At 31.0% G+C, this 25,743-nt stretch overlaps 1 long non-coding RNA gene across 1 annotated transcript in view; it reads right to left on the bottom strand.

The window, feature by feature from the left end:
• Positions 1-725: 725 nt before the first annotated feature.
• The window catches only part of LOC139088890 (uncharacterized), a 39,196-nt gene continuing 14,178 nt past the window's right edge, over positions 726-25,743 (bottom strand). The window contains exons 2-3 of the long non-coding RNA XR_011544262.1: positions 12,755-13,158; positions 726-772 (exon numbers count right to left, since the gene is read on the bottom strand). This is a non-coding gene — a long non-coding RNA (uncharacterized lncRNA). The remainder of the gene's footprint in view (positions 773-12,754; positions 13,159-25,743) is intronic.

Raw genomic sequence — 25,743 nt, 5'->3', positions numbered from 1 at the left:
ATGAACCGTATAAATTGTAAGTTTTCGATCGAAGCATATCACCAAAGTGTGCCTTGAGAAATAAAAGGTTACCCACCACTGATCTAATGGATTCCTTTTGGATTCTCTTTAGATTTTGTAAGAATCCAGTCTGAATTCTGACAAATTACTTCATTTTCTTAATAGTATTCATATCAACACCTCATAAGTCTTTAAAACACCCCCTTCATTCCCACAGGACCTCCTAATATTTCACAACAACCACGAGCTATCCCTCAAATCATCCGACGGAAAGCCAACAACACCGCAAACTTTTGGACTTTCTGAGAATAATTATCTCATAATTTACAAGAAATCAGACCTTTTCGTCACCAAACGAGCCTCAACATTAACTTAAACATCAACATTTGTGATTCATCATTTGTATCGATTTAATCATAAATACTTCCATGTATTCCCAATTTATTTATTTTATACATAATCCAAGATTGAATGATGAATAATTCGTGACCTCATCACAATAACCACGAAAATCTCTTTTACTTCTTTCGTTCTGCATAACAGCCACTACGATCTTTGACATCAATTAATACATCTATCATGTCAATTAAATCATGTTACATAATAATCGTTGGATATTGTATGTATTGTGGATATATAAAAATTCTCAAAAATATCACAAATAGGTACCTTGAAATCCAATTTAACATTATCCATTTTTTCCCATATTAATTTACTTGTAATGTATTCTCATCTATGTAAATTCGCGGAAGAGTTTTTGACTTAGACTCACCTGAAAATAAACATGAAAAAAAAAGAGACACAATGAATAAAATGGAAATAAAATTTATGGTTTTTGTTGTTGTTTTGTTCTGTACATTTCTACTCTGGTTGACGGATTTAATGATATATTTGAGATATTCAAATGTTTTCGGATGGAGTGTTGACTGGTATTGGAAGCACGTTTTAGTTTCCAAATTTGCTGAGATTTGAATTTGAAGGTACTTCATTGTCCAGGTTCGTGAGATTGTGCATTCATCATTAATTTTTATTAATACTGGCTGGTTACTTTTGGTAATAAATGATGTTAGTTTTGGTGTACATTTTTTGACTATCCATGAGCTGATTTTTTGTGCTCATTGAATGCATCATCAGCATATAGGAATTTTTCCCGATAGTCCTTCAAGCTTTGAATGAAAAATATATTAAAAAGTAGACTGCCTAGCTCAACATTATTACTGAATACACTGAAATTATTGGTATCTCTTAGACATTACTGAAATACATTCAGTCCATCTTGTTTAGCATATTCATGAGTATTGTCCTGTCGACTAGATCGAATGCCTTTGATATGTCCAAAAAGACAACTGAAGATATTTTCTTTTTATCCAGCGACTTTTCAAAGCACTAACTAGTTCCGAATAAATAATTGAAAGTTTGAATTTTAGGACATAGTTCATAATTCGATTATATAGGAATTTTTCAACAATTTATTAAATGTTACTGAATTGTTGACGTAATTTTTGCCTCTTAATCACTTTTAATTTAAGGGCTTACTGAATACATTTAATTAGGTGACATAACTGGACATTTTTGTGCTCAATTTTTTAACATGAATATTATCATACCCTGGGGCAGACTTTTTCATATTCCTTATAATATCGGCAATTTTCAGCATGAAGCATTAATGAGTGTGGCACGGATGAAAATTTTAGGCTTTTTGTTTTTTTACTGTGGTCGTTTAATCCGTTACACTATTAATGAGGAATTCGTTCACTGCAATCACTCTTTATGTTACATTTTCATGGTAATTATTTCATCATCACTTTTAAAAATTCCATTTTTGATTTTGAGTTTCTACCTAGAATGTTTAGACCATAGTGCACGTGGGTTGTTGTTTTGCAGATGAAATGTAGAATTTTCTTTTTTCATTTTCGATTGTTTTACTAAGTTTCCTTGACTCAATTTTCAGCATATTATTCAGCTTAATTTTTGTTTTATGATTACTCTTAATTTTCCTTATCACTCTGTTTCCGTTTAATTGTTACTGAACCATGGACAGTCTTTTTGTTTGGCTTTAGTTTTATTCATCGTATTTGTACTGAATGCATCTTGTGTACATTTAATTGTTACTGTAATTAAATCTCTTTAAGCTTCATACTGAATTTTCAAAAGAGCTACTTATCTTTTTTTCAGCTATTTTGTAGTTAGTGCGTTTTATGCATTTAAATCTAGATACATTTTTTACTTTTGCATCACTAACGCTCGATATTATAATGTTGTGATCCGATAAATTAGTGTGTATTGAGAGTTTGAAATTGATGTCTCATCATAGAAGTTGCATGCAAAATGATCGATATTTTCCCACTGATGTTTCTTGTTGCTATGTCACATTACTTGGATATTATATGATCTCAGTGTATATTCATTCGTTGTAATTCCTTACAATATTTATCTCCCATGATCTCATGAGATTGATCTTTGATTTCGTTTTCTAGATCGTAAAATTTCATATTGTCAGGTTTTGGGGGACGAAATAAGCAATTAATTTGTAGCTTCCTTAAATATTATAGATATTCTTTCAAAATCATTTTCCACTTTAATAATTAAAAGACCTCAATCTATACTCAAGACCTCCTCCGCTGCATCAAGCATACATATTTATTATAGCATGATAAACCATGGGGAAATGACACACTTCACTAAGAATAATAATCTCAGGGCTACCAAGATTAGACAGCAGAAAACATAAATTTGCTGGTTTTATTTAATCCCTGGATGTTTAATTGAAGAAGCGATAGATTTATAGTTTTGTTAACTATATCTTTGAATTGTTTAGCTCTCCATAGTATGTGTTTATGTTTGTAATTGATGGCGGAGGTTTATGACTTGATTGCTATATTTGAGTATTCCTGGATCAGCTCAAAATGATTTCCTTTTCATCTTTTTTCAAGACTCGAACACTGCCACGTGCAAATACTTTAAGCCTCTTCCCAACTATTGTCTTAGCTTTATTTGTCTAACGATTAAAATATATGGAAGCAATCTCTTTTAGAGGAGTTGAAAAAAATTAGTGAGAATTTTTTTTGTCGATCCATTAAATGGTCTTTTGAGGTTGATTCCTTCACGATGCGTGCTCTATTTCCTTTGGGTCTATACATATTCCAAAAGATTGAATGGTTTCAATTGCCAACTGTTTGCTGTCAATAAATTATCATTGTTTAATCCCATCTATTTCCATATATTTGTCAAATAGGAGTATCATCTTGCATTTGGCTATTTTTGTGACGACATCAACTCTAGCATCTAGACTTTCGATAGTGATGAACTTACAGCTTCCACCGAGTTTTTTACTTCAGTTATTTGATGAATCACACCTTCTCTTAGTGTTGCAATGTCTTGTCTTACAATTTTCTGGTTGCTTCAAGCTTTTAGCTCTTTCATACTGCTAAAGTTATTGGTGTGTTTCATCATTCAACATAAAACCCCATATCGAGCGCAGTTCTTTTATTAACTCTTATTGCATGTGATGTCGGAGTTTGCATTTGTGATTGGATATGGTTGGCTCTCCATCATTTGGTGATTTTGAGGTAGCATATTGGTATATTATAGACTCTCACTGCTGAAACAGAGTTATTACAGAGCTTCAGAAGATTTATAAATATTTTTTTAAGAGAATTCGACTGCCTGGACAATAATTATTTAAAAAGTCACACATGCATAGTGAGAGTCTAATACCGTCAATATTTATTTCCCCAATCTCAAAACGCAGAAAAATCGTTAGAAATTTAAATGTTTTTGACTTTTATTCACCACCTAACCTTGATGGAAATTTTGGAATTGGCGGGGTGTTTTGATTTGCTGGATCCTTTTGTTGAGCTTCAAATTCAATTAAGTTGCTGATTCGATGAGATTTGCTTTTTTGACAAATTCTTATAGGTTCTCAAATAAGGCTTGTTATATGCTATAGAATAATGTGTGTCTCAATTTGTCAAATGTGTCATTAAGTTACGGCACATTTTCATCTAGTTCAGTTGGTTTTTTAATTTAATGCACTTCCTATGTCACTATTTGATGTTGATGCTGAAAAGCCTGTCAGTGCACAATTTTGTAGCTTATATTTGCTATAAAACTCACTGGTAAATTAAGTCAGACCGATATTTAACTTTATTCTCCTTCTTTCGTTCTGCATGCCACAACGATCTTTGACATCAATTAATACATCTATCATGTAATAATAATCGTTGGATATTGTATGTATTGTGGATATATAAAAAAATTTACCTTCATTCTCATTTAAATTCGCGGATTTTGAAAATAAACATGAAAAAAAAAGAGACACAATGAATAAAATGGAAATAAAATTTATGGTTTTTGTTGTTGTTTTGTTCGCCTGGTTGACGGATTTAATGATATATTTGAGATATTCAAATGTTTTCGGATGGAGTGTTGACTAGTTTTGTAACGGAAATTTTGAGATTTGAATTTGAAGGTTTTTGGGAAGAAGTTTGGTTACTGAATGAGATTTTTTGACTGAATGTATTGGAAAAGTCATTAATGCACTCAAATTTTAACTGTTGAAATTTTGTACTGAATGAACGAACTCAATTTTTCCTGAATATAATTGAAATGTAGCTGAATGCAGTTAAATGTTACTGAATACACTTTTTGTTACTGAATACATTCAAAGTTTTTTTTACTGAACGAGCTCGAATTTTACTGAATGCAACTAATTCACTCTTTATATTACTGAATACAACTGAATGCACTTTTTATGTTACTGAATGCACTCTTAATGTTACTGAATGCACTTCAATTGTTACTGAACAATCTTAATCTTACTGAATACATTCTGATTTTTACTGAATGCTCTTCAAAATTTACTGAATACACTCTAAATGTCACTGAACGAATTCAGCAAATTCTTTACAAAATCCAGTCTCAAAAACCTCTCAAAATCCTCCAAAACCACTTCCATACATCCTCATCCACATAACTCATCTTCTCAAGTCGTGTCAACTCACAGCATGATCGATGCACAGCCCGTTCGAAAACATATATCGAATCTCGAGAATAAATTTAAACAATTTATCATTTCTTATGCTAATATTGAGGAAATCAGCCGTCACGATCAGATTACCAAAAAAACTATTCTGTCATAACGTAAGCAATGCCGAGGAGAAAAGCGAGAAGCGATCGAGTGATGATACATCCACATCTTCAACCTTTTCAAGGTCGCATAAATACGTTATGTTAGTAAATTAGCATTTTTCGTGTTGTTTGTGTGACTAAGAGCCGCTCTCTTTGTAAACAATTAAGTTTCATACATTTTTTTGTTCAAGCTAAAAAAGTAGCAGCATTTATCATCGTCTTGCGATGATGAACGTGAGAATTCGACTTCTTTTTTACTTTTTTTTGCTACAATAATATTTTAAAAATAAGAAAACAAAAAAAATACTAAAGTTATTTTTAAAACGCCTTGTTTAAATGTTTACATCAGTAAAAAAGTTATTCTTTATTCCCGTCGATCGCGTAGACTTTCCGTAGATTGGCGAATATTTATTAAACTTAGATTTTTTTTTCATGCATTTGAAGTCGTTGGGTAAACAGAGAAATAATTTGTGTAAATTAATACGATAAATACTTTGCAAATTTAGTATACGGTAATTTATTTCCAGGGTCTGTGGGATGGGTGACATTAATCTGATTTATTTTGGTGAATTTAGCTATATTCAGCTGAGGTGAGATCATTTCAGGTGAATTTAAGGAAGTTGAGTTTAGTACAGGTAATTTAAATTCCATTAGGCTGATTTAAGGACTTTTAATTTTAGTTGAGATCAGCATAACTAAACTAAGATGAATTTATGACTGCTTAGCTTAGCTGAATTTATCCCCATTGAGCTTAGCTGAATTCAGAGTTTACGAGTTTTGCTGAATTCATCACTTTCAAGCTTTGCATTGCTTATTGGATTAAACTGAATTCAGCAACACTTAGCTAAACTGAATTCGGCACGTTTAAGTTGAACTGAATTAAGCAATATTTGGGTCAAAATTATTAAGATTGTCTGAATTCAGCACTGTGCTAAGCTAAGTTGAATAGTTTTAAGCTTTATTTAGACGATTTGGACCAAACACTGCTAAACTTAGTAGAGTTTGGTCAATTTTCAACTCTGCTAAATTCAGTCCTATTCACTTTAGCTGAATTCAATTAAACTATTCAATTTATCTGAGCTCATCATTCCTCAGTTTGATTGAATTCTGTACAGTTCAGTTCAGCTGAATTCAGTGCAGTTAAGCTCAGCTGAATTCAGTATAGTTCAGTTCAATAGAATCCAGTTCAGTTCAGCTCAGCTGAATTGAGAATAGTTCAGCACAGCTGAATTGAGAATAGTTCAGCAAAGCTGAATTCAGAATATTTCAGCTCAGCTGAATTCAGTATATTTCAGCTCAGCTGAATTATATTCAGTTCAGCTCAGCTAAATTCAGTACAGTTAGGGTTAGCTCAGCATAATTAAGCAGTTTTTAAAAGATGCAATTTTAACGCTGAATGTCCAAGTCAATTAAATTAACCTTCTATGAGCAAAAAAACCTAATAAAATTGAATTTACATCTACTATTTCTAAGAAAATAAAGATGATAAATATTTTACAATTTCTTCATATACTTTCTAAGTGAAACACTCTTCATGCAATTGATATACTGACTCATCCACTTACTCATTGCATAAACTTGAAAAGGAAACAAGTATTAGCATGCATGAGAAAAAACTGCCAGTAGACACATCATTTGCATATAACAACTGCACCACCACAACCGCATCCTTTGCCAAAAATTATTGTATGACTCATAAACCATCAAGTAAAATTTGTTCTCATCACAACCTCCTAAATACAGAAATAATTGAAGCTAATTGGCTCAAATGCTGCCGCGGCGCGCCTATGAATTAAAATAATAACAACAAAAACTGTTCTTGATACATTTCTGCTTATTTATGATACATACATCATGAAGATTTTCGCACACGAAAAAGTTATTGCAGACTGAAACACGAAAAGCAATTCGTTTCTGTTTTTGCCTGCTTTTTTGCTTTATTTACAATGTGAAATGAAGTAGCTATTGCAAAAAAAAAGAACTATAGAGAAAAAAAACTACAATGACAGTAAAATGATGATCCATCATAAAGATAAATTGTTATTATTTAGTGCCTTTATTTCATTCGCTTCCGGGTGCTAGCTTAATGGGAACTCTATCATACGAGAACATACAAACTCTCTCTTTCTTGATCTAGTCATCAATGATCCGTGAATAATTTCATATGCGCCACAATTTTTCACGGCTTTTGAGAAGTAAGAATTAAATTCCTACACATTTTTTAGAGATTAGATGAAGTTGAGGTAGATTTGGTTCATAATTCATCTAAAGCAGGTTAAATTGATGATCAATAAATGGAAAAATTGGAGTTTTTAAGGAATTTCTTGATTTAAATGACCAGAAGCTTTTTTAGATATACCTTTGCCACTTTTTTCTTCAATTTGCAATGTTTACTTGATGATTTATCTTTGTTTTTGTCGAAATATTCAAGAATTACTTTTTGAGGTGGGAAAATTTAGCCTTAAAATATTTTCAAATTCCAAAAAACCGTTAAATTTGATCGATTGCCATTTACTAGCTTCACATAATTACAATATCAGAAAAATCAGATAATCAAGACAATTCCACGATTATTCTCGATCAATCAACCAAAAATGCGTCAATTTCAATCGAAAACCAAACCTTTTCCCATCAATTTCTCTCTCAAAACCACAAAAAAACTAAAATTCACTGTCAGACGATCCAGTTATAATGAAGAAAATTCTTTAATTTATTGCCGATGCTCAACATCATCAACATCATCAAGATAATAGTAACAATAAATGATGCAATTTATGAACATGAGTCAGCATCAGAACTTAATAATGCTGCTCCCTTCTTAATTCAATAATCAGTAAATAAAAATCAACAAATACAAATAAACTTAAAAATAATATTTCAGAAGCATAAATACAATACATATCCATCAGTATGTGTTGCATGATTGAAAATTGATCTATTTAATGGATGATACACATTACAAATTATAGTCATAAAAACACACATATGTGTGTAGATGCAGCTAGAAGCGGGGGTGCAATGAAACTAGTTTAATTTCAAGTTTAAATGCCGTTTTGACAGATATTATTGCTGTTTTTGTTTAGATGAGGGTTCGGTTTAAGAATGTTTTGATGAGATCTGAATGCGCAGCTTTGAATTCAGCTTTGTTTAGCACGGCTAAATTGAAATTCCTACTGTGACTTATGATTCAGCGGCTCTAAATTCAGCATTATTCAGAAACGTTAAATTAAGCTTTATTAAGCAACGCTTAATTCAGCTTTATTAAGCAACGCTTAATTCAGCTTTATTAAGCAACGTTTAATTCAACTTTATTCTGTAACGCTGAATTCAGTTTCATTCAGCAGTTTTATTCTGAATTCAGTTTTCATTCAGCAGTGACAAAATTCAATTTAGCTTTATTTAGCAGCACTGAATTAAATTTTATTCAGCAAAACTAATTCTCAGTTTAATTCAGCAACGCTGAAATTCAGTTTTATTCAGCAGTGCTTAATTCAATGTTATTTCACAGCATTGAATTCAACTGCGCTAAATTCAGCTTTATTAAGCAGTACTGAATTTAAACTTATTCAGCAGCGAATGAATTCAGTTTTATTCAGCAACGCTGAAATCAGTTCTATTCAGCATCTCTTAATTCGGCACCAATCGACTGGAATCTAGATCAAATCACTGAAAATTCAGATAATCTGAATCTAATTAAAATTAAATTACAATGACTTTCTAACTTTGAAAAATTCAAAGAAGAAGTCTTAATAACAAACAAAATTTCTCTTTGTGGGTGGCTCAGACACAGAAAAAAAAACAAAAGAGAATGCAAGAAGAAGAAGGAATGAAAAAGATTTCTTGAAAGATGAATTGAGATTTTTTTTGTCTAATAACAGCCAGAACAAAAAGGTTCACGAACATAAATAAACACCATAAAATATTATAATTTATAGATTAGAAAGGAAATCAACAAAATAATAATAATAATAATTTCAGGCCCCGACAGGCTCGATGTCTTCACACTGATTTCTTTCAATGTTAAAGTTTTTAATATTTCTATTGTTCGAGCATGTCATAAATTAAGCCGCGTACAAACAACAAAAAATACATATTTTTTAATTGTCATGAAACAAGTTAATTAAAGTCGTGGGGCAAATGAATCAACAATAATTTTGATGCTGTCATTATGCCTGTACTTTTTTTTAATAGTTCGATTGCCAAATGACAAAAAAATAAAATAAATTAACCGTATTTCTCATCATTATTAAATTAATATTATTATTTTGGTTTAATATTATTATTATTCAATGTGCATAAAATTATTAAGTTCAATACACCGTAATGCGATGTGTATGAATCATAAATAAACATACCATGACAAATGCTCGATGTCGAGTTTTCGCGCACAAGAGAGAGTGCAGAAATGAGTTTTTGGGTAATTTGGCGGGGATGCCGAATATTGCGCATTTCTTTAGAAGATATGACGTTTATTTGGTAAAGTAAGCATTGAAAAACATCGAAAATATTAAATTTTGATCATTTTTTGATTGATTTGTTAAGTTAGGTTGAGTTTATCTGACTCTTGCCACTTTTTTCTACAATTTAAAACCAATAAATATTGAATATTCATCATAATTACGAAAATATCAAAGAAAAACTTTTCGAAGTGACAAAAGTCCGCCATGTTTTCTTCTCAACACTTCCTCCACAAAGTGATTCATTTAAATTCCTAAAAAGCCGTTAAATTCCAATGACAAATTTAAAATTCCAATTTAAATGAATCTAATAAATATTTATTGGAAAAGTACGTGCATTCTGACAAATATTTAACATTACAGATAAGTCTCAGTCAACAATCCAAAATATTTGCAACAAAGAACTCGTTTCAGTTTAAAAACAAGCCTCAAAAAAACGCATGAAAAACCGCTACAGCTTAAATTATTTCATTTTCGGAAATAATATATATATACTTTTTTACAGCTGTTAGCACATTCTCATACATGACAATTATGGACTGTTTAGCGGGTTCTGTCGTTTTAAGTAAAACAAAAAAAAAAAAAATGGCATAAAAAGAAGAAGAGAAGCAGCCGCGACATTTGCAATGCCATTTGTCATAATAACAGCAATTTTCATGATTATATGAAATAGAAAACAGTCTTTTTTTCATTCTTCTGTCAAAATGACGACGATGATGATGATGATGATAATAATGATGATGAACTCTGAGCGTTACGAATTCAATTGAGTTAAATTAAATCACTTGAAATGGCATAAATAAAATAAAATAAAAAAAGTATTCTTAGCATCGCTTGCTGCTTTTTCTGTTTGTTAGAAGAAGGAAAGTAACAAGTAAGAGCTTGATTTATAGCATACATCAGTTGATATCATCATATGTTGTAGTTGGATAAAAATAAAAGTTGAAATTCTTTAAGAATGTCTTTTACTGAGCATTTTTATTAGCGGTTTGCATATGCTTGGGTGTGGATGATTTGATGATCAATTTGGGCTGGATATGTAGTTATACTGAATGAAATCAGCACTATTCTGCTTAATAATGTATATCTCAGCTGAATTCAGCACAGCTTAGTTTAGCTCAGCTGAATTTGGTTCTGTTCAGCACAGCTGAATTCAATCTTGTACAGCACTCTTCAGCTCAGCTGAACTCGTCACTCTTCAGCTCAGTTGAACTCAGCACTTTTCAGCTCAGCTGAATTCAGCAATTTTCTGCTCAGCTAAATTGAGCACTGTTTAACTCAGCAAAATTCTGCTCTATTTAGCTCAGAACTTTTTAGATGAGCTGAATTCAGCTCTATTTAGTTCAATTGAATCCAGTTCTTTTTAGTTTATATGAATTCAGCACAATTTAGCTCAGTTGTGTTCATCACTTTTAAGCCCAGTTGAACTCAGCATTGACAAGCTCAGCTGAAATCAGCACTGTTCAGCTCAGCTAAATTAAATTCTTTTCAGCTCAATTAAACTCAATCCTACTCAGATCAGCTGAACAATTGAGTACTGTGCAGCAGAACAATTCAGCACTGCTCAGCTTAGCTGAATTCAGCACTGTTCTGCTCAACTAAATTCAGTACAGCTTAATTAAGCAATGACAAGATCAGCAGCGCTTTAAGTACTTTAACCTAAAATCCATCCAACTTTCATTCTTCCTATGCACATGCTATCTTTACATTTGATGCTACATATTTGCATTTCCTTACACCAAGATCAGGTTACAAAGTTAAACAACAATATTTGTGTCAGATTACAACGGCGGCACCAAGTTGATAAACTTAACATCAATCTCAAGATTGTTGTAAATTAGTTGAGGAGGTTGGCTTGGATTAATTCAAATAATTTGTAGCTTAGTGAATTTTTACGATGTGAAAATTATGGCATGAATCATGGATTGATTTCCAAAGATGAAACACAATCTTAAGGAGATTTTGAAATTCGAGACTGGCAGCAAATTAATCATAATCTAATGAAGTGGGGAATCTTTCAAAATAAAGCTACTTAATTAATGATGAAAATTTATGGAAATACTTAGCAGCAATTCTAGGAATTTTTGTGTATTAATGAGAATATTTTGGGTTGTTTTACTTGAGATTCCATTCATTAATAAGTTGAAAATATTTTAAAATGAAAGTATTTTTGTAAATAGTAAATAGAGAAGATGAGCAGCTGGGGTTTGGGTGCATTTTTGAGAGAGTAAGTGGATTAAGAACTTAATTATTGGAGATAATGAACTGAATTGAGTTGGTTCTAATTGATTTGATAAATGACTTTTGAGTTTTAAAGAAGAATTTTTGTATAGTTTGAGGTTCGATTCTCAAATATATGCAAAATTTAAAATTTGAACTTTAAAAGCAGAAATGTAAAAAAAAACCGTTAGAATTTTCAAATTTAAAAATATTGATAAATTTTCAATTTTGCAAAATTCAAATCTTAAGTTTAAAAAGTAAAATTTCAAATTTGAAAATTCAAATTTTAAATTTTCCGGTAAATTTTCAATTTAAAATTTCAAAATTAAAAATCCGTTAAAATTTCAAAATTAAAAAATACGTTAAAATTTCAAAATTAAAAAATCTGTTAAAATTATGAAATTTAAATTGAATACTCAAATTTTGTTAAACTTCAAATTCGAAAAATTCGTTTCAGCTTTTAAACTCGAAAATTCAATTTTTAAAGTCCGGGAAGTTTTCAATATTGAAAAATCCGTTAAAATTTCAAATTTGTAAAATCTGTTAAACTTTTAAATTTGAAAATTCCATTAAAGTTTCAAATTGGAATTGAATTTAAATTCATCAATTAATATTTTTAAATTCATAAATCAGTTTGTATTTTCAATTTTCAGAATTCCTGTAAAAAATTTCAAATTTAAATTGAATTTTCAAATTCTCCTAAAGTTTCAAAATCGAAAAATACATTAAAATTCTCAAATTGATAATTTCATTTAAATTTGAAATTCAATAAATCCGTTAAAATTTTAAATTTTTCAAAAATCAATTAAAAATATTTCTAAGCCGCTATTATTGTGACATTACATTTGCATGATCATAAAACCTTATAATAAGTTGCAAAATCTCATCTAAAATGTAATTTAAAAAAAAAAAAGAAATAAAAAAATTTTCCATTTCTTTAATCTTACTTTCCGCTTCTTCAATTTCAATTCCACCTCTCAAACACGATCGCAATCCAACACGCGATGTAGTCGATGATGTAGAGGTGTTATGCTTATCAGCTGTAATAATTTGTTGATGGTGGTTCCGCTGAAAGGTTTTCTTGTCTTGCTGCACTGACATACAATTCATGTTGGAAGATTTTCACTTATTTTCACTCACAAAATTATTTTATTTTTTTTTTCGGATTGTTAATTTTCTTTTATGCAATTAAAAGCAGTTTTCATTTTCATATGCTGCTGCTTCTTATTTTAATTGATTGCTTTCGATTTTTTTTACTTTCTTGTTTTTTTTCAACTCATTTCACTATTGTTTACAGCCACAAAAATATTAGCTTTAAAGATTTTTTATCATTTCACGATTATTTTTTTTGCTAAAAAAATAGAAAAATAAAAATGAATAAAATAAATAATTGAGAGTCGATGACCGACCACATGATAGCTAATGCTGACTGTCTTCCTTTCAAATGGTCAGTTTACTCTCTCCAAAACACAAAACCTTGCGATGAACAACAGACTGTACCTTTAAGTAATCTACTCGCATATCTATATCAGAAATAAATTCCATTTCCAATTTTTTAAGGAACATAAAACTCATCGAAGCATTGAATAATTCAAAAAAAGTGTGTTTAAGTATGTCTAGCGATGTATATAAAAATTGTTGAGCTCATAAATTGCTTGCCATACAATGTATGATGAAAAAAAATGCTTGCAAATATTGACTGAAAATTGATATCGCGCGAGCAGAGTTGCTGAGTGAGTGGAATTCTTTTGAGTATCGTATGAGAATTTTTTTTGAGGTTATGGAGTCGTTTTTTGAATTTAAATGAATTAATATCATTTGCTGAATTGATATGCAAATTGGAAATTGCATGGGGAGGCTTAGAGGCTGAGGTTCGAATCCTTTTCGGTCAAGTCACACTCAGTAGTAAACTTTGGGTGGCATATGATGCCCACACCTCAAAAAAGTCTACCCTGGGAGAAATATGGCGCCATAAACCTAAAAATTTGGCATGGGGAGTAATTTAACCATGATAAGATGGTAAGCTCCATACATAGTCGTGGAGTTGAGAGCAATTTTCGACCTACTTCCTTCCCAAATTCCTGCAAAATTAGTCCCGAACTGCCCCAAGAATGACTATTCAAGTCAAATTCTGCATTAAACCAACTTTTGTCACCTGATTTTGCATTTCTTGCCACTTATTCCTCCACATTCTTTGCTAATCCCACCCACCAACCCTGACCGACCTTAAACCCATCCAAAACCATATTAAATTTCATCTCTTTTATTCCACTTACATCAAAAATAATTTCAATTGAAAATTCCTTGAAAAAAAAAGTGAATTAAATGCAAGTAATGGAAATGATGCAGAGGAGTAATGTGAAATGTACATGTAATGCCTGTTAAAAATGTGAATAAAGCTACTCAAGTTTATTTATTTTATTGTTTTACTCAATCATTTTCAAGGCAAACAAAATCAAATAAATTTTCTACGAAATTGAGAATTTTTATATGAATTGTTTGGAGATTTTTGAGAGATTTTATGAATGTGGGTTGGATGGGTTGAATTGGAGGGGTCAGTTAGGCTGGATAATTGGTAATTTGGGAGAAGCTAGAAGCAGAAGAATGGAAATTGCTTGATATGGATTGCAATAAATTAGGAAGAGCGAGTTGGAATACAAGAAGAGGTAAGAGGTGGTTGGAAGAGGTTCCAGAGGGGTGGTTGGTATATGGAGTCATGGTATGGTATGGTTGGTGTACCTGAAATAACCCAAGATGTGAAACTGTTCAAAAATTCTGAATTCTAACCTTTAATAGTCCATTTATGCGAATTTTGTCCAAATTAAACTAATTGGTACAAAACATAACCTCAAAATTCTGAGACAACCTCTACAAACCCTGGGGTAGGAGGGAAGGGAACAACCAACAACAATAACTCCACCAAAAATCATAATTAAATCGTGATTTAACAGCATGTTCATTCATCAAATTAGTCAAGTATACATTTATCTTTAACACATTAATTTTAAGTCACTGTAACTGCTGACAACCTCCCCAATTTCACGAAAATACGTGTTAATTTAATTAGTGTCATTAAACTTTCACAGTTAACTGTTGACGCAGAAAATAAAGTGAAAAAAGAAGAAAAAACTTGTTGACCAATCAATTACCGACAAAAATCAACAGTCAGTGTCTATTTTTGTGCACCAACGCATTTGTTGAATTAAAAAAATATTCAATAATAATGTCCACGACATGTGTTAAGCAATCACTTTATCGACGAGTATATTCAAGAGTAAATCATTACAACACGAGTCTCTCATTTTTTATGAATGATAAATTAAAATTACAGCCGTGCTACCGGCAGTTGAGCTTGCAATTTTATTATTTCATTTTATTCATCGATACCTGTGCCTGTACGATGCAGAATAAGAGACGAAAGAAGAATGAAAAGCAAATTGTATTGAATCGACAATGAATATCCGGTAATACGGTAAAGAAATTCTTTATATAAACATGTGAAGCTTCCATGATGCCGGCGAAAGAACGGCTTAAAAGAAAATTCCATTAGATGCCGAACTTCCTCTCTCAGAGCTTGCCAACAAATATCTCGATTAATTCTTATTTTGTTGCCTTTTTTTTGTTGTGTCGCAAATGTTGATGATCATCATCCGTTACGTAATGACTGTTTTTGTGCGGATTGCTGATCTTTGTAAATGGTAATTTTTTGAACTGTAATTGAATTTTTCTGTTTGCTTCTTGTTGTTTATCCAAAAAAAAAGCCGCAGAAAAATCATTTTCTGTCGTGACATTTAGTGAGAAGCTATTCTGTGCTTTTGTGGGGGTTATTTGGGTATGATGTGTAAAATAATGGGTTAAATGACTAGTAGACTTTAGGTATATGCGACTACAAATCATATGGTGGTCCTGATAGCCCTCCCAGTATGTGGACAAGTCGTCCGAACCTCTTAACATCCCCCTGACTTCAACCAATAAAATTCCCATTACCCTATAGACAAAACCTACAAATAACCCCCCTATGCTGCCTAACTACATAGAAACTATATTAATTTATCACTCTCTGCTCATAAATGTCTGCCTTGTAAAGGTTAAATGATTTGTACAGTTTTTCAATATAATTTTAATATGCGAATGATGAACAGTCAGTTACACATCTTCATAAGCATAACTCAAAATAACTAATTGAATCTTTTTTTCATATTTTGTCGATGACAGACGCGAAATAAAAAAAATCAGAAGAACAGTCATCATCATCGGATTGAAATTGAGTACCAAATGTGACTAAACGGAGTGACAAGATGAATGATGAAACAATTAAAATCGCATTTTGGATGTCTTTTTTTGCGGTATTGTTTGAAACTGGTGGGTTTGAATGCATTATGAGTCATAAATTTGTCATTTTTTGACGTCTTGGAGATGTTTTTGTGAGAATTTATGAAGTTTGGGAGACAATTTATTGGTTTGATGAATTTTATATTATTTTTGCCACTTTTTTATGCAGCATGTCGCTTTTAGTTCAGTAAAATAGCTGATCTAAGAGAAATTATATCGAAAATACTTTTCGAAGTGAAAAAATTTCATCAAATTTATTTTTAATGACATTTAAATTAGAAAATTCCGTTACAAAAATCATGAATGTTTTCCCTTGATGATCCAATTTGCTAAATATGTCCATCACAAATTTATCATTTCATTATCTACCCTACAAAATCATGACAAATTCACATCCCACATGAAGCAAAATCATTCCCAATGTACACAATGCTCTTAATTCATCATGTGAAATAAAAATAAAAATTTTTGTGCTTTAATTCTTATGAAAAAATAAAAACGAAACATAAAGTCGCGATTCGAGTCATTTCATGATGATGAGATTTATTTATTTTCCCTCCAGCATGTCGAGCAAAGATGCATCATGAATAAAATGAGAATGAAAAACTTTCCAGTCTGAAGAAAAATTGTGAAAAGTTAAACACGAAGTTTTATTTTGTCACACGTTTTTTGTACTTTTTGTGAATTTTAATGACTAGAAAAAGTTGATTTTAGGGATTATTTGGAATATGTTGTTGAATTTATGGCATTCCTGTACAGAAATAAAATTTTCTAGAAATTAAAAAAATTCTCAGTTGAGTGAAAATTTTCAAAAGTCTTCCTCGACTCATAAAAAATCAGAACCTCCTTTGAACTAGACGTTGAAAAAAAGTCCTCATAAATTTCCAGTTAACTCAATTCTATGAAACATCACGTAAGAACTTACATGCATATTTAAATAGTCATGAACATCCACATGTGCAGACGATCAAGTGAAGAATTTTCCTTTTCATTCCTTGCATCTCAAATTAACTCTTTGCGTTTGTGTTTTCATTTCATCTTCACATGCCGGGATGAATTGTGAATATGTTGTTGTTTTTTTATGTTATTAAACTGGATTTTAAGGGAAAAGATGGGGATGGTTTATGTTGACATTTTGTCTGGAATTTTTTCAATATAATGTTGTAAATGAGTACAAAATCGATGTGGTATTAGGTTCGAATCCTGTACTTAATAAATATCATAAAAAACAGACCAAGACATTTTTTGAACCCTTTTTGATTAATTTTTTTGAAAGAATACTCTTGAAATATTAAAATAATTAAATTTTTGTCCAACTTCTATTTTGCCAGATTGACTTTTTATTTGCTGATTCCCAAGTCTACCCGTCCACTGAAGTTTATTACTGCATAATGTCAATCTTAAACCAAGTATAAATTGTAATTTGTTTGAAAATTCAGTAAATTTTCAAGTTCAATTCCTAATTTTTCTAAAACAAAATGGGTGAAAAGTCGCTGCCTGATTTCTTTTTGCCTCGGCCACATCCAACCATATTCAAAAGTGTTAAATTTACTCTCTTAAAAGTAAATTGCGCCTTTAACTCCGTTCCCTCATTGCCATCCCAACTCTCATTCACTTTTCCTGATTCTTGACTCTTGACGCATAAATACATAAAAATTCAAAAAGAATTTTTTCGTCGCATATGTTGTCGCTCATGTGTTTGTACTTTCAGTATTGTACAAAAAGAGACACAGAGAATTATGAATATAAATGATGTGATTCAGTTTTCTGTTTATAGATTAGGTTTCTGATTTTTATTAGACAATATCTCATGGGGTATAGTCATCGTCATGATTTCCATTTTTATCTCACTTGAATGTTTGTTTATTTCCCTTTTTTTTTATTTTGAAGACATTATGAAGAAAAGGAAGCCGCAAATGCTGTGAGTAAGAGATAAAAATAATCACAAACACAAAGAGACAGACAACGGTGTCAACGTCTTACTTCAATGTCAAAGCGCAACTTAATTATTTCCATTAACTCATTTTTAAAAAGTCATTTACTTCTCATTTCTTTTGCTGCATTTTCTAATCCACTTAACGTCTCTATTTCCATTTCTTTTATATTATGATAAACTACACACGCATCACAATCTATCGCGTTTCATGAGAAAACATCATTTTTGACATTTCTTTCTAGAAATCTGTTAAGTTGGAATGTGATCCAAAATTTATCATTCTTGGGAATAAATTCTTAGATTTTTAATGAGTGATGGGCTTTTGTTTGAGCTCATAACTCTATTTGATTGTTTATTTAGGTTACAAATTTTTTGTTATCTTATTTTGTATCCTTTTGAAGAGTCATATCCACTTGAAATTTTTTGGAGATTACATGCTCCGGATGATAATTTAGTAATTTGTAGTCGTTATGTGTTTACAAGTGGATTTTAGGGGTGAAATTTGAGTTTGAAATCTCGAAGTGGGAATTTTTTTTATTTAAAATTTCAAAAACCGTTAAATTTAAATTTGAAAATTTGAAATTTTTTGACCGTTTTTTTCTATTTTTCATGAAAATTTCAATTTTCATCCCAAAATTCAATTTTCTCTTCAATTTCCACGTCTAGAACATTCCACTCCAACTCTTCAACCATCTCAATCCATAAATAACTTCCTAGACAGATACAAACATATCTTCATGACCGATATCCATAAAGTAAAATATTTTCCATCTTCCATGCTCCCTCGAGAATTTTCAGTTTCCCTTTAATTCAGATTAATGATATTGAAATGAATTTTTATTTCTCATTTGAAATCGAAAGTTGTTATTGCTCTTGTGTATATATCTGTTCCTTGAAAATGACTCACATTCTGTTTACATGCAATCGGTATCAGTAACGAAAAATCATACAAGTTTGATGAGTCAATGGCCGTAAGAAGAAAAGAAGGGATTCCCGAGAATAATGTTTATTGTATGTGGCATGGTAGGATGGACAGATGGGATGAAAGAGGGAATGATTGTGGATATTAGACGTTGTGTGGTCAAGCATGGCAAGTTGAGAGTGAGGTTTTGGATTTTTTAAGGTTATAATTTTGATTTTTAAGGTTAGAATTTTGAAAAAAATTCAAAAAAAAATTTGATAAAAATCAAGAAAAATTGACAAATCTTCAATTTGCCTCAACATAACCTCAAAATCATTAAAAATCCTAATCAATTCCAAAACATAACCTCAAATTTTTTTAAAAACCCTTCATTTTTTTTACAATTTATACAGCATAACCTCAAAATAATTCATAAAACCTCAATCTAAACCCTTCCAATCCCACAAACTAACAATGAATCACCAAGAATCTATGCCTTGTTATTAAAAATAATATTGGAATGGGTGCAGTTCAATTTAATCCAATTTAATACATGCACACGAAAAAAGATCAACAAACGTGAGATATAATTCCTAAAAAAGGTAAAAATTTCTAGATCATGTCATCCCTAATTCCCATTCCATGTCTATTTTTACACATGCACGCGCAGAACGGGAAGAACTGCATGGACAAAAATAAGCAAAGGAAGGAAGGAATAATTTCTCTTCTTTTTCCTTCCCCAGAAACATATTTTTATCATGTTTAAATATTTAATGCACTTTCTCTCGTCTTCCTTGCATGAAATGAACAATATTGAATTGGTTGGTTGGATGAGTCATCGTACCTTACAAACACATATGTGCGTGCAGTTTTATGTGCTCGATGAAAGGGAAATTCGAAGTTTAGCCGTAAAAACCACGACAAAAAAAAATGTATTGAAATGAAATTTAATATTTGTATGAAAAAATTGGAGAACCTCAAGAGAACCTTGAGATGATTTTGTGGGAAAAATGGTTAATTTTGGAGGTTGGAGTTGGACTGGATGACAAGATGTTGGAGAAGAATTGATATTTAGCTTTATGTAGTTCAATTTGTCATTGAATGAGCAAGGCCTTAGCGGTCGAGAGGATAAGGATGCTGATCATAATTTGCAATCTTCACTGTTAAGTCGTGGGTTCGATTCTCATTGTCTTAATCGCAATCTTGACTAGGTAATTGCCTCTAATTTCAAGTGATAACTTGAAGGTTGGCCGGTTCGAATCCTAAATTCTTTAAATGCTTATCGTATCCAAGTCTAAGACATTGCAGCTCAGAGTAGCTCTGGATTAGATAGCGAGCCAGGAATTTGAAGAGAATCTCGAAAATCCGGAACAAAAGTTCCAAAATTAACCTCAATACCTTCCTGATCAGCACATCAACCCAACCAAAACAAACCTCAAACTCTCTAACAAAAGCTTCCTACACCACCAGCCAAGCATCAATGCGCATAAAGGAAGTATCAAAGATTTCAGACAACAATTGACAACCAATTCCTTTTGTTGTTATTTTTACTTCATCGATGACTTTTCAGACCTCAAAAAAAGTATAAAGCTGATTACATTTTGAGGTCGCATTTATGCTGCTTGCCGCTTGATGACTTCTTTCTCAATCGACACAAAAGAATCGCAATTTTTATTTTTCGTACGCGACTGATCAATGAATGTCTCTTATTCATCGATTGTCATTATGATCGCATCATTAAAGTAATGCGATATGAGTATATGAGATTGAAGTTCCAACATAACATGATGGATATATCTAATAAAAATTAATCTCTTCCGCATATTGCTAACTACGAATATTACATAAATTGCGAGATGATTTAATAAAAGAAAAAAAAATTGAATAATTTTTCATTTTTTTGGATTTGTTTTGTTTTGTACAGGAATAAGAAGAAGCAGTAGAAGCTCGTGGAGAAATTTCTCAGTTTTATGGGTTAATGTGTGAAGCGCATATGATTATGATGGATTGAATTTTGTAATTAAGTTGCGGATTATGATGGTATTCTGGTAATTATCCGTAACATCATAGATGTAAGGTGGGGATATGGTGAATGTTGAGATAAATGTTTTGTAACTTGATTAGCACAAAAGTTTGTGTGATGTGTGGAATTTTTTGGCAAGTTGTTTGATTGCTTTGAGTTGGTTAATTGAATAATCGTGCGTTTTTTTTTGAGGCTGTGGGTTTATTGGATTTGGTATGCTGGGTGCAAAATGCGTGATTTCAAGGATAGTGTAGTAATAATTAGGTGTGAAATGAGAATTTTTTATTCTTTGATACAAATGGTGTACGCCGTGAAGTTGGCTCTCTATTTAAAATGAATTTAGCATCAATTTACGTGAAGTTAGCGTCAATTCAGTCAAAATTGGCATCAAGTAACTTGCAATTAGTGTCATTTCATGCAGAATTGGCATCAATTAACGTAAAAGAGGCTCTAATCAGCATGAAGTTGACATCAATTGAGTTGACAGCAATTGACTTGAAGTTGGCACAAACATCAACTTTGAAGTTAGCCCTTTAAAATTATTGACAAATTAATATAACATTAACATGAAGTTAGCATCAATTGACATGAAGTTGGCTTCAATAGAATCAGTGGCAAATTAGCATAAAATTGACATGAAGTTGGCATCAATTGACTTGAAGTTAGCATCAATTGACATGAAGTTAGCTTCAATTGCCATGAAGTTAGCTCCAATTAAACAATCCTAACCTCAAAATTCTCAATTAAAAGTCAACCCGATCACATCCGACAGCAAATTTCCTTAATATTCTCACTCAAAAGACAGCTCATCACGACATGATAAAAAATTGCACGCATTAAAGAGGAAGTTTGTTCAACTTTTATCTCATCATTCCAAAAGGCTAATCATTAATAACAATATTTTTTTTTTTGCATAAAGACATTATCATGATAATCGCCATTATTACAATGAATCATCATTATGCACATGCAATGCCACAGAATCAAATTAATGCATCAAACCGGGGAATGTGAAAAATGAATTTAATTCCACTGAAAAATGCTGTTCACTGTGTAGAGTTTGAATAATGTTTTAATCCATTAATTTAAATACATTGCATTCATCTTTTCCTACTTTTGTGTTTATGCTTTCTTTATGCCTCACATCATAAATTTCATCGTTTTTCTTTTAGAACTATGCGACAACTGTTTAGACTTTTAATTTTTTCAAAGATGTGCATCAACTTTTGTCACATTTCATTCATTTGATTTTCTAGTATTTTTTCATGAAAATCTTTTCTTTTTGAGTGAGTTTGAATGCGTTTGAAGTGTGGATTGGAAATGATCTGATTGGCAAGTGTTGGAGCGCATTATGTATTTTGAGGTTAGAATTTGATGAACTTTGAGGTTACTTTCGAATTTTTGGGGATATGTTGAAAAAATTAAGAAAATTGAAGATGAATTTTGGAAATTGAAATTTTTTAAAATTTTGAGGTTACAATACTAAAATTTGAGATTAAATTTCTGAAGTTTGAGGTTATGATTTGAAATTTTAAGGTTAGTTCAGTATATGTTTCAAAATTTTGAGGTTATGATACTAAAGTTTAAGATTTTCCTTCAGAATTTTAAGAGGTTATGATTTGAAAATTTGAGGTTAGTTCAGAATATGTAAAAGAAAGTTAGTTTTCTGTATTTTGAGGTTAGGTTCTTATTTTTTGAGGTTAGATTCTTGTATTTTGAGATTAGATTCTTGTATTTTGAGGTTAGGTTCTTAAATTTTGAGGTTATGTTTTAAATTTAGTCCTTAATATTTGAGGTTAAGCTGAGAATTTTAACTTCAAAGCTGTCTTTTTGAGATAATTTTGTAATTTGTAATTTTGAGGTTAGAAAACAAAATCCATTAAATCTTCAGACAAACTGAACACGACACTCAACCTCCCAAAAAACATCACCGCATCAATAAATCTCACATTCTTACTACTTAGCGAGAAAGCATACTTAAGAAGTTTTTCTGTCAATTTCATCAACAAAAAAAAAAGAAGTCTGTTAAGTGTGGAAATGAATGATGAACGCTTGACTTATGTGGAATAAAATTTTAAGACGATTTATTCATTAAATTGTTTAAAACGAGATTTCATTTCTGGAAATTGAAGTTAAATTGAGCTTATGTCGAATTATTTTAGGGAGACTATATTTTTTTATTGCTCAATTTAAATTTGAATTATAGCGGAAAGCTCTAAAATTTGTAAATATATTAAATTATACTTGATAGTTTATGATTTTTTTACGATCAAATTTAAAAAATGTCGTCATGAGTTACAGAAACTAGTCAGGTATATTAAGAAATATGGATCAACATAGAAGTCGTTAATTAACCTGCCTACAGATTAACTCGTTAATTGGAAACTCAAGCTCATTCGGAGGAAGTAAAAGAGTTTCAGTGTCAACTAATTAATTTTTTTAAGTCTTACAAAAACTACAGTTGAAATATTTTTATCATCTTCCATCTGAGTTGTGTATTTAGTTGCGACGTAGTTGTTAGCAGAATTTTGCAATGTGGATGTATGTTTATGTATTCAGTTGGTATTGGCATAGTCTTGAAAATGTGGTTTGGAAAGTTAAGGTTGGAGGAAGTTTGTATTGTGTGCAATTGATGTTTGCCACTTTTTTAAAAACAAAATGCATGCAAATTTGATGAAATTTGTAGATTTAGTTAGTTTAATTTAAGAATAACTTTCCGAAGTGGGGAAAAAAAATTCAAATTTTGAAATTCCGTTAAATTTTTGAAAGATTGAAGTCGCAATTGATGCTTGCTACTTTTTTAAACACAAAATTTATCAAAAATTGATAAAATGTGCAGATTTAGTAAGTTTAAATTGAGAAAAACTTTTCGAGGTGGACAAAAAAAATTCAAATTTCAAAGTTCCGTTAAATTTTTGAAAAATAAAAGTTGTAACTGCTTGAAGTTATGCTTGCCACTTTTTTAATCACAAAATTTATCAAAATTTGATGAATTTTGCAAATTTTGTGTGTTTTAATTGAGAAAAACTTTTCGAAGTGAGAGAAAAAAATTTAAATTTTGAAAGTCCGTTAAATTGTAAATGCGTTTTGCTTCTAAATCTCAACTCCAACACAAGCTTGATTTTCTTTATTTCAAAACACAAGAAGCAAATAGAAATTAATCATGAATCATTGTAAAATATCATCAGCATCAAAAGAAGCTACGGTTGAATTATAAAACTCTCTTCACATATGTAGGAAAGAAAAATGTTAAGGAAATCCCACAGACAGTCACATGTACACAATATTCTATTTTTACCATAGTCAACAATATTCACATCATAAGTCATAAAGTCCACAATCTCATCTAAATGGAGGTTTAATGAAAATATTTATATGACATACTTGTAACAGAAAGTCTAGTTCCATTTTTTTTCGGAATGAATTATTAAAAGAGAATAAATCGTTGGGCGCAATTCACAACCGTTAATGTGTGACTTTATAGCACCTACGAAATTAAAATATTTTGTACGACATTAAGAGAACCTTTTTTATTACGTCTTGCCAAAAATTAAATCTCTTGTCATATGTTTTCCATTTATTACAAGACGTGAGACTTTTATGTATTTACATGAGAGGCGATACTCTTATTATAAGTGATGTTTTTAATACCTCAGACATGTGGATGTATAAATATTCGACATTATAATTGAATTAATCGTTCAAATAATGGAAACAGCTCAATTTGATTATTAACAGATTATATTTCCGTTCAATTTCTTGTTAAATTTTGTGGAAACAATATCCAAAATATAAACAATACAGCTTCAATTTAAAGCTGATTTGATGGCTACTATTCATTCATACTTTAAATAATCTTATTGATTACTTAATCTTCTTATCATCTTTTGATTTGCTTTTGATATTTATGATGTGTAGGTCTTTGAGGAATAATAATGTAAATGTTGGTAAATAAACAGATTTAATTAGTAGCTGAATTGTATGGATGCTGTATAAGTAGCTGAATTATGTAGATGCTGTAGAGATATAGATTGATGGACTTGATACCAAATTTGAATATCAATTTTGAAAGGGATATCAGTTTATATATGTAGGCGTTTTAGGAGCTTATGATTAAGGAGGATAGATGCTTCTGTTGGCTGTAGAGTTAATATTGTTGTTTTCTAAGTGATGCCAAAGTTCGAATCCTTGTTTAACCCATACTTATAATATAAAGCGATAAAGCAACAGCAACGTAAGTGTGACTAGCAAAGCTTCGAAGTCGACTCGAATTTTGTATTGAAAAAGTTACGTCTTAAGTTGACAAGATTTGAGTGTTTCGTATGAAATTTAACTCTAATCGACTCAATTTCGTATAAAATTAGACTCAAATTGACTCGACTCTATAAAATTTAGTCAACTTGAGCTATGGTGACTAGAGTGTCGTCCAATTGTCATGACCCGGGTTCGATCCCAATGAAAATCTAGCAATTGTCAGGACTTCATTCTAGTGACAATGTCGTCACTTAAACATTAGAATAGTGATGGACAACCTGTGTGCTGTCCTAGTTTTAATTTAGATGCCTTGAATCGTTTGCCATGTGGGGTTTTAGATGACGCTTAACTAACAATGTGCGCTGTGAAAAATATACGACTGTTTACTGCTTCTGTACGGTATCTAGATCGTGTTCTGGACTCTACAATTTAGAACATTTCTAAAGTATGTCACTCAAACTAGCCGATTTTACCTCAATACTCCCAGGAT

The sequence above is a fragment of the Chironomus tepperi genome, unplaced genomic scaffold (genome assembly GCF_022539635.2).
Source record: "Chironomus tepperi strain 1889 unplaced genomic scaffold, CSIRO-AGI_Ctep_v1 contig_171, whole genome shotgun sequence".
In the NCBI taxonomy this organism is placed as follows: Eukaryota; Metazoa; Arthropoda; class Insecta; order Diptera; family Chironomidae; genus Chironomus; species Chironomus tepperi.
Note: the sequence above shows the minus strand (reverse complement) of the source record. Positions and strands in the feature narration are given on the sequence as shown.